The sequence below is a fragment of the Oryctolagus cuniculus genome, chromosome 4 (genome assembly GCF_964237555.1).
Source record: "Oryctolagus cuniculus chromosome 4, mOryCun1.1, whole genome shotgun sequence".
In the NCBI taxonomy this organism is placed as follows: Eukaryota; Metazoa; Chordata; class Mammalia; order Lagomorpha; family Leporidae; genus Oryctolagus; species Oryctolagus cuniculus.
The window spans coordinates 18,434,392-18,445,748 of record NC_091435.1 but is presented as its reverse complement, the minus strand read 5'-3'; positions in this window follow the sequence as shown (position 1 = coordinate 18,445,748).

Here is an 11,357-nt window from a genome sequence, read left to right as displayed (position 1 = left end):
TGGGTGAAGGGGCCCAAGGGCTCAGGCCATCTTCTACTGCCTTCCCAGGCCTTTGCAGAGAGCTGGACAGGAAGTGGAGCAGTCCGAACTTGAACTGGTGCCCATATGGGATGCCGGCACTGAAGGCAGTGGCTTTATCTACTACACCACAGCGCTGGCCCCAGTTCATAAATTTTAGCAAATATGCCACTCCAGTGTATTCTTTTAAAATAATAATTGTTTTATTTATTTGAGAGATAAAGAGACTCAGAGAAAGACATAGTTCTCATCCACTGGTTCACTCCCCAGATGCACATAATAGCTGGGCCTAGGTGAGATCAAAGCCAGGAACTCAATTCAGGTCTCTCACATGGTTGGCAGGAACTCAATCACTTGGCATCACCGCTGCTTCCCTGGGTTTTCGTTGACAGGAAGGTGGAGTGAAGAGTAGGAGCCAGGAACACAAGTGCTGTGATAAGGAGTGGAGGGAATTTAACTGGCATCTTGACCATTAGGCCAGAAATTCATATCATGGTGTGTGGTAACGATGATGGAGGAGGTTTTAGATGTGTTGGGACAGGGAGTATGTGGGAATCTTGAAATTCCACTCAATCTTACAGTGCCCCTAACACTGATCTGAAAGTAGTCTATTAAAAGGCACAAAGAAAGTGGACATAAATTATAAAACTTGCTATTTTCACAAGGGAAATCTATTCAGTTATTTCTTCTGGAAGTAAACTTAGTTTAAATTTCTTTTAAAAATAGCAGGGCCAATGCTGATATATAGCAGGCTAAGTCACAGCCTGTGGTGCTGGCAATCCATATGGGCTCCGGTTCAAGTATCAGTTTTTCCACTTCAGATCCAACTTCTGGATAACAGCATAGGAAAAGCAGCAGCAGATCACCCAAGTGTTTGGGCCTCTGCACCCCTCTGGGATACCTGGAAGAACCTCTGGGCTCCTGGCTTTGGTCTGGCACAGCCCTGGAGTTTGTGGTCATTTAGAGAGTAAACCAGGTGATGGAAGATATTTCTCTCTCTGTCTTTTTCCCTCTCTGTGATTCTGCCTTTCACATACATAAACACAATCTTATAAAAAGTAATAGCTGCTAGGAACCTGGCGCAGTTTTAGGCAGGTGGCCACATGGCCCAGCTACCTGAGCCAGGCTCCACCTCCATCCTAATGGGATTCACTGCTCCTGCTTCCCTGCCTGCCCTCAGGCAAAGTTTTAAAAGGGTCTGTTCCTGAACACGTGCTCTCTTGGCTCTCCTCTCCTGTGCCCTCTGGGTTCCTCTCTCTAGCCTCTTCCTCTGGTCTCTTGGCTCTTTCTCGGCTCCTCTCTTCTCTTCTCTCTCTTCTCTCTTCTCTCCTTGCTAGCTCCTCTCCTCTCTGTTTCTCTCTTTCTCTCTCTTTTCCTTCGCTGCCCCTTCACTCCGGACTGTTGGGTGTTCCTCAATAAACCCTTTCCATTACTCCGGTGTTCGGTGTGTTTTGCGACAGCTAACATTAATATATAACATTGGTGCTGTGATTCAGTTAAACTTATCTTGGTAATCCAGCGTCCTCCAGTGCTCTGGGGTCCTGCATTTCTGCCAGTCGCAAAACGCACCCCCAGAACTCCTTCCACACCACTGAACGCTCTGCGATCTCCATCCACACATCGGCCTTCCAAATTTTGAGATAAGATGAGGAACAAAAATTCCTCAAGGCGACTGCTATTTGAGTGGTGGTCTACTGTCATATACTCACCTGACTCTACTGTCTTCTACTCGCCTGACTCTCGTAAAGGTCTTATAGCACTGGACTCCAACCACCACTCCTACTTCTCTAATGGGATTCACTGCTCCTGCTTCCTACTGCTTCCATGCCTGCCTTCAGGCAAAGTTTTAAAAGGGCCTGTTCCTGGACACGTGCTCTCTTGGCCCTTCCTTCCCTTTTGCACTCTCTTGGTTCTTCTCTCTTGGCTTCTCTCCTCACTATCTCCTCTCCTCTGTCTCTCTCTTATACTCTCTTTCTCTATCTCTTTCCCTTCGCTGCCCCTTCACTCCAGTCTTTAGGGTGTTCCCCAATAAACCCCTTCCCTTATTCGGTGTTCGATGTGTTTTGTGACGGCTAACATTAATATATAGCAATAGCTAACAGAGTATAGAGGGGATTATGTATACAAAGAGGCAAGAAGATACACAGAGGAATTTATGCACCCACAGATAGTACTGGAACCATGTGGCTCAATATCAAAATGAGTTTATTTAATAAAAATAAGTGACCGCAATGTATCAAAGGACATAAAATTCCCCAGCTCATGGTGCTCCAATGTGCTCAGACAGAGCTTAGCTAGAAAAATTAGATGAGGGAAAGAATGTTAGGGAACGCCTGCCCCCCTAGAGCTCTATGTACATAAAGACAAAAAGTCTAGAGAGTAGGAATCAGCCAATCTTGTATCCAGGGGAAGCCTCTCAGATATGAAACCTGCCTGCTGCTGTTTGACCATGGCTTGTCTCCTCTGAAACTCGAGTTGAAATGTGAACCCCGTTGTGAGATATTAAGTAGTATGAGCATCAAGAGGTCCCTAGGACTCTGTGCTCATGAATATATTCACTCATTTGTGAGAACAGTAGATTAATGGATTACCGTGAGAGGGGGTTGGCTACAAGGGTCAGATCAGGCCTCTTGCGTGCCTCCTCTCTCTCATTGTGTGATGTCCAGCACTGCATCAGGAGTCTGCCAGCAAAAAGACCATCACCAGATGTGGCTTCTTGACCTCGGACCAAAACCACAAGCCAAAATTACAAACTTCATTTCTTTATAATGTACCCAGTCTGGAAAACAGAAACATGCCTTACTAGAAAGAACTTCCAGAGCTTTTTCCCTGCTGAGGGGCTCAGTCCTTCTGAGCCTGCCCTTCAGGGCTGCTAAAGAGTGCAAGAATTGAGTCTCCAGGGGCCACAGCAGTGTCTCGCAGCACCTGCTATCACAGTGAAAAACAAGATAAAGAAAATTGGGAGCCTGCATTATGCCAAACACTTATCCATAACACTTCTGTTTACCTCCAGAGAAACCTACGACAGATGAAGAAACACACTTATAGAGCAAGCAAATTCCTTAAGATTTGCCCCAGCCACAAGTCCAACTACCACCATGTCAAAATATTTTTTTTTGTCATATGACCTTCAGCAATTAAGCTCTCAGTTAAGTTACTCAAATTTTTTAAATGAGCCATTGCACAAACTAGGTCTTCCTCATTGTTTTTTTTTTTTAACTTTTATTTAGTAAATATAAATTTCCAAAGTACAGTTTATGGATTACAATGGCTCCCGCCCCCCATAACTTTCCTCCCACTCGCACCCTCATTGTTTTAAAATGAAAATCACTTTACTTTCTTGAGACTTGGTTTCCTCATTTGTGAATTGAGAATAATAATACTAACTTTGCAGGGTGGTCTAAGGTGCCTACATCAGTGCCTTTGGCAATAAACCTAAATTTCTATCTCCTGATTCTTAGCATCATATTCAAGCTTGAGAAACCAGTTTGCAACTGTTTCCCTCTTCCCTGATTCCTTGAATCTCTCCTGGTTCAAACATTAAGAATCAACTGAGATTTATGCTGACACACATAAAAGAATCCAAGCATGAATAAGCAACCTTAAAAATAAATTACAATGAAAATTCAACCTATTTGTGATTTCATGAATTCCTTTAGGAAAAAAAATCGAGCAAAAGGAATTTATAAGGCAGATCTTGCTGATATTATAATGACATTTATCATGTTCCTACTCATTACTTAATCATTTTTTGTATTTTTTATCCTTACCAAATCTGAGTAAACTCCAACTTAAACAAATTTTTACCTTGTCATCTGCTGCAGCCACTTCCAGCTTCTACAGAAAAACTCACAAGTGCTATTTTTGCCTTGCATGTTTGAACATTTATATCTTTGTCTTACTTCCTTCCAGAAATAGCATTCTACCTCTTGTCCTTTCCCATTAATTCATTTTTCATCATCCTCCCTTCATTTACTCCTCTCTTGAATTTTCTGCAGTTTTACTCAGTGAGGGAGAGTTGGAAATTGCTGTTGATCTAGGGCGCACAGTTCTGTCTCTCTCCTTTATGGCAACTACATTAACATTTGCACTCCTGAGAATGAGCCTCAGGTAGCCACTGGCAATCCCCATCATTGAGCAGAAAAGGAGCCTGAGGTCAAAATCCCAGAGCCTGCAGCTTTTGTTATGATTGTAATCTCACAGACTGATTTCAAACATTGTGTGATTACCTTCTGGTTGAAACTATTCCTAAATTTGTAATTATCTGTACTATCTTCCTTATCATCTTTTTGTCAGAGATGTTGAAGATACAATAATAATGACAAAAGCATTATTATAATACATCAAGTGCATTACTCTGGAAACTAATGAATATAAAACTAAAAATTAAATTTTCTTAATTTTATGAGTAGACTCTTCAAAAAGTTTCTGGATAATGTATATATGAAAAAAACTATACATAGACTTAAAACATTTTTTTGCAAGGTAAGTTTACCCTTTAATTCCATTTTCTGCAAACTTTTTGAAATATTTCATGTATATGTCATCCAACTGAAATGTAACTATAATTTTTCTGACAAAATTTTTAAACATTTTAAGAGAGATTTTATTTATTAAATGAATTTATTAATACATTAGATCCTCAAGGTCACATCAAATGCATAATTACAACAAAATTCTCATCAATTCTCATGTTAATGTGATATTAACACAAACAGAATAGATTCCATGTAGCTCATAGATACATTTCTAATATGATACTTCTCTTCCTATCTCTCTCTCCCTTCTCTCTCAACATCTCTGCCTCCCTCCTCTTCCTGTCTTTCTTTGTTTCTATGTTTGAGATAATTTTTTTAATTTACATTATAGTCAAAGGCTTAATGCTCCACACTGAATAGGCTGCCACTACTTATTATATTTACAGGAGAAAACGCCCAAATATTATTTGATCAATAGCTTATTTATCCATGTATCAAATTAAATCCTAGTCATTCATTTTGCCTTGTAATTAAAACTTTTGAAAGACTTAGTACAATCTTTCTTATGAAATTATATGATTGTTACCAATCCATAGAAGCTCATTAATGAAAACTTGAGTTTAAGAGTTTTCTTTCTTGTACATATTATTTATTCTCAGGCACTAAGTTTTCTTTGAACTCCTATTGCATATATGAACTTACATATAGGTGTAAAAAGAATTACATGAGCAGCATAGATTATATTTTGGAGAAGAATAAATTATCTGTTAGGCAATCTAGAACATATAGTGCAAACCCTCAGAAATACAAAAGAGTGCGAAAATCAGGAAGACTGTAGCTTCATGTGAAAATCAAAATCAATTTGTTGAAAGGCAAAATACAGAACAAAGCATTTTGGAATTATTTGACTGTTATTGAAAAAATGGTCTGTCAATACTCAATAATAATAAATTATATTTAGCTCATTTCTTTGAGAGTCTCTTTCAGAGATACCAGATATAATCTTGACAGTCAAACTTAGTGTGTTTTTTCACCTTTACTGACTTTGTTTTTTAATTTGCTAATTTTATTTATTTGAAAAGCAGTTAAACAGAAAGAGATGCAAAGGAAAACAAACTGAGAGACCCGCTATCAGCTGTTTCATCTCCTTGAACGCCACAACATCAAGGGCAAAGCCAGTCAGAAACCGTGAGCCAGGAAACTAATCCGGGTCTTCCAGTGGGTTTTCAGGGAAGAAACTACTTGACCTGTCACTTTTTACCTCCAGGATATCAGCAGGAAGTTAGAATTGGGAGAGGACCTAAAGACTCTAATCCATGCACTCCAAGAGAGAATGCAAGCATTCCTAATGACATATTAACCAGTAGACTAAACACCCACTCCTGATTGTGTTTTAAATTTATTAAGAAAGTAACTGATCCAGCAAGGTGCAATAGTATAAATTTATCATCCTTACCAAACCTCAGCTGTCTGGCCAATTGTTTGTTGCTTTTATTTGCAAATTTGTGTTTTATTCATGTTTTCTCTGTTAAGTGGAAGCTAATATGGAGAGAGTATAAAGTGTGTAGCTGTTATATTAACTTTTTAAAATTTAAGGATATATTTTTCGCAGTAAATATTTAATTTGAAAAGATAGTTAGCATTTAAAAGGTGTCAGTTCCCAAGAGCAATTATAATATTTATTCAAAACAAGTCATCCAGAGAAATAGTAATCCAAATTTACAGTGAAAATTTCCACAAAATGTTTAATATATTAAAATCTATAATATTTATCACATGTTAATTATAAATAATATATAATTAAAATATTGATCAAATATTGAGTTTTGTGTAATATTTTTCAATATTAAATCATAAGCATGTCATTAGCATAAGCAAAATACTTACTTACAATAAATGCTTAGGCCAATGACCTGAAAAGCACAGTTTCTAACATTTTATCTAAAAAATCCTGGAATTATTTTGCTTGATTTTCACATGATGTCAGAAATTATAATGCGTTTACAACATAGTTAGTGTTAGCCATTTGGAATCAGAATGACTTGTTCCAAAGGACTTAAAAAATCTTTTGGTTTTTGCAAATTTCAGAATTACATGTATAATAGTTGCACCTGGAGTGTGATTTTTGGACATTATTCCATTTTTCCTACCAACAGGCAAATTGAAGTAGAATGAAAATTTCCACTGTTTTTTTTTTTTTTGGTTCATGTTAATGTTACAGGAGAATATAACATGTATTTGAAATGAAGCAGTAAGTATGGAAATGCTATTTAAGCTAGTATTAGGGTTTTCTTGGTTTAGAAAGTTACTTCAGTACTATTCGTAGAACTGACTCTAGGTACAGACATGTACTTTCTACATAACAGACTTTTGGGAAAATGGCATAACAAATCCAAAATGGACTAAGAAAATCTAGAATCATTGACAACAATTTTGTTACTTTTTATGAAATACTTACCTGTTGACATTTGTATGGTCAGTGATCAATGATCAGTGACTGCAAATTATAAATGGAAAATAACTCATCACCATAAAAATGTGGCTGAATTTTCATGGAAGCAAATGAAATTATTCTCTCATTTATTCCTTGATGTCTGGTCAATGGAGAAGAAGCTCAATTCACAAATGGATCTCACAGAAGGCAAAATTAAACTTTCTAAATGATATTCTTTTTTATGAATTTAAAACCCATCTGTGTTAGACTGTTTAATGTAACAAGGTCCAAAATATTATGTTTTGGTCATCACAAATCCTTAGTTCTTAAGCTTTGCATGGAGAAAGCAATCAACTGGTTCAGCAGTTTCATCTGTTTGAATCCTTTTGATTTGCACAGTAAACAATCAAAGCAAACGACTTCTTAGTAGAAGTATATTTTTAAAGAGTATAATGATTGCAGATGCATGTGTATACCTGCAATAGTGAAGTATTTCTATTTCAATTTTAATATTTCTTGATATCATTTTAAAATCAGAGTAGAATATCTCTTCCTATTGTAATCCAAAGTCACTGTTAGTCACTGACAGTTAAAAAGAAAATTGAATCAAATGGAACACCACTGTTTCAGATAGATTTTGTTGTGTAAGCATCACCTGGCCTATTGATGCCAAATGGAAATCTAATAAGTTACTTCCAGAAGACAAGAACTCTCAAATTTTGAAAGTTTTGAGGGGAAAGTCTATCATTAGGGCCTTGTTGAGTTTACTAACCTGCTAAGAAGAAGATTTTAACAAATAAAAATTGAACCCTATTCCCACCACTAACAATTTTCTCCATTTCTTCAACAATCCCAAGCAGCTAACAGCTGAAATGGAGAGATGTGCTTCAGGGATCCTGCCCAACTTTGCTTTATTTAATAGGTCATAGCCAATCCTATATTGGAGGGAATCTGCTTACAGAAAACCTCGAATACAAGGTTGAGAAGCACACAAAATAACCATTTCCTAACTAACTATGATATTTTTGAAATATTTTGAGTTAGAAGACATACATTAAAGGTTCCATGTGGATGGACTTAACAAACTGGTATTTGGATGCTAAAAATCAAGATATAGTTCATAGAGTAGTAAAAAACTACTATTCAAGGCCGACACTGTGGTGTAATGAGTAAAATCTCCACCTTTGGCTCTGACACCCCATATGGGCACAGGTTGGTATCCCAGCTGCTCCTCTTCTGATCTAACTTCCTACTATGGCCTGGGAAAGCAGTAGAAGATGGCCAAAGTACTTAGGTCCCTGCACAAAGTACTTAGGTCCCTGCATCTACATGGGAAATCTTGAAGAAGATCTTGGCTCCTAGCTTTGGCCTGGCCCAGCTCTGGCTGCTATGTCCATTTTGGGGGTTGTACCAGTGGATAGAAGACCTTTTCATCTGTCTGTAACTTTATTTCTAAAATAAATAAATAATTTTTAAAAAGAAAAACAAAACTGTACTATCTAGCTAAAGTAGGGCCTGGATTGATTGATAAACAGAATTAATCATATTTTTTTAAAGCGAGTGATAAAGGCAAGTCATTGATTAAACATGTCATTGTATCCTTAAAGTTAGCTCTAAAAAAGCCTATTGTGTTGCAAAAAGAGAAGAATATAAATAATAAGAAGAAAAAGAGGAAGAAGAGGGAGGAGGAGGAGAAGAAGAAAAGAAGAAGGAGAAGAAGGGAGGAGAAGGAGAAGGAAGAAGAAGAGGAGGAGGAGGAGGAGGGAAGGAATAAGGAATACAAGAAAGAAGACGAAAGAAGTAGTTGATTTTGCTATCTGGTATCTGAAGACTGAATCTCTTCTTCAGGTGTCTTTCTCTTAAGACCTTTAGCTGACTGAGTGACTAATCTTCCCTGCCCTCCACCCCTCTTCCCATGCTCTTTATGGAGGGTAGTCTGCTTTATCAGAGTCTACTGATTTAAATGTTAATTGCATCTAAAAATGTCTTGCATCTAGCCTGAGGTTTCACCATGCAACTGAACAAATAGGTCTAGCGAAGTTGACACATAAAGTTAATCATCACTTTCAGGAAATACCTCAGGATAGACCAGTTTAAATGTTTATTGCTGGATGAAAAGAATATATAGAATATATTTCTATCTCGTAATTACGATTTTTAAATTTAAATGACAGTAAGGATGTTAAATGATTAACATGATTAAACAATTATTAAAAATATTCCCTTAATGTGTGATTTACCTCATATAAAATGTATTTTGTAAATTTTACTTTCTGCTATAGCACAGATGTGAAGTGGGCCCACATCTAAAAATATTTACTTTCTCCTTTAAATGCCAGTTTCTTGCTTTATCCCATCATAAACTTCATTCTCTCACATTTCCTCTTAGGGATGTTTACTCTCTCAATTTATCATCATCACTAGTTAATTCCTCATCTTACTCCTAATAGAATTTTAACTCCTAGAAAGCAAGTGTTGTTAAGGCTAGGAGGATAACTTCAGTGTGCATGTTTTAGTCTGTATTTTATGCAGCCTCTAAGAATCCATAAATACTTCTGATTTTTCGCTGTTTTAAGAAAATCTAGTTGACAGTATCCAAGATAATGTTGGTAGTACAGGGTTAAAGCTCAACTTAGAGGTGAATCTCTGAGATGCAATTGTGTTACTTATTTCAAATTAGGATGCAACTGAAGTTGTTAATGTGGATGAAACCATTCTGGAAGTAAGTATGGAATTCTGGAGTTAAGAAAAATATCTCTTAGTCACATCTACACTGAATGTAAAAGACAGGAGGATAAACAAAAGATCATCAGAATATAGTGCTCTAGAAGGAAAAAGTTGTCTTGAAAATTGGGGTGGTCAACACTTTAGAAAATTAGTGAAATATCAAGAAAGGTGAAATCTTAAATATTGGTTTTAGGCAGACATGTGTGTAATTAATAGAAGGTGGATCAGAATTAGTTGAGAAATACTGAAAAATATACTGAAAACTTGCAATTGTGACTTGTTTTATACTGCACAAAATATAGCTCATGTTGATATTCCTGAATTTTCTCATTGTGATCCCATTCTAGTTTTAACCCTATCTTCTGGACTTCTTCTTTTGACATTCAAAATGTGTCCTGTAATGAAAGGGAAAAGAAAAGGAGGGAGGAAGAAAATGTATGTTCTTTTATTTCATTTCACAATTCACCATTCTGTTAACTCATCCAAAATATTTATGGAACTCTAACTATATGTTAGTACTCTTGAGGCACTAAAAACTTAGCAGTGAACAAATAATTACGGGTTCTCTGCTATACATAGTAAATTAATTTAACAGTAGAGATTGTTTTAGCTGTGCAATAGAACAAATAACCATAAAAGCTCTCTGTGATGTACTTCAATATAGTCATATGCATTTACTGTTCAAGCTACATGTAGGCTGAAATCATCAACAACCCTAATCCATTGCATTCCTATTCTGGAACCCATATTGAAAACAGAAACAAATGAACTGGGAAAACATATTAGGGCCTTCTGCAGATTTGGCTTCAGTGTAGTATGCAGAGTGCCTATTCATATTCAATTGGCTACAGCACATCCTATGGCAGTGTCAAATGGCAATAGAGGAGACAATATATAATCTGTCCTTTGAGCCCTATGGCAATAAGCACCAATGCATCAATTCCTTACAGCAAAGAAAAAATGAATAACTGTGTGCAATAAAATCACCCAGAACAGATACATCCTCCTGTATTTTCTCTACAAAGTCACCCCAAAGATACGCAAGAAAAGCTGAGTCAGCTTAAGTATCAACAAAAAGGCTCTTTCACTGGTAGTGATTCTTAAAAGCAACTTAATAGGGGCCAGCGCTGTGGCACAGCAGGTTAATCCTCGGCCTGTGGTGCTGACATCCCATATGGGCGCTGGTTCTAGTCCCAGCTGCTCCTCTTCCAATCCAGCTCTCTGCTATGGGCTTCGAAAGCAGTAAAAAAGATGGCCCAAGTGCTTGGGCCCCTGCACCCATGTGGGAGACCGGGAGGAAGCACCTGGCTCCTGGCTTCTGATCGGCATAGCTCTGGCCGTTGCAGCCATCTGGGGAGTGAACCATCTGATGGAAGACCACTCTCTCTCTCTCTCTGCCTCTCCTCTCTCTGTACAGCTCTGACTTTCAAATAAATAGATAAATCTTTAAAAAAAATACTTTGTAAACTCTTGTTCCATTTCAACAATGCAACTCTGGAAATTGGTTAATGCACCACAAGATTCATTAGAACAAAATCTAGAACTGGTGCAGAAAAACCTAATCTCAGACATTGTTATGAATAGAACCAAGATTAGACATGTAAACAATGAAGATATAAGCTATTTACATTCATTTCACCAAAGAATTTTTCAATGTTTATAGACAGAATATTTTCAAGGTGTTTATATAATTGTTAATT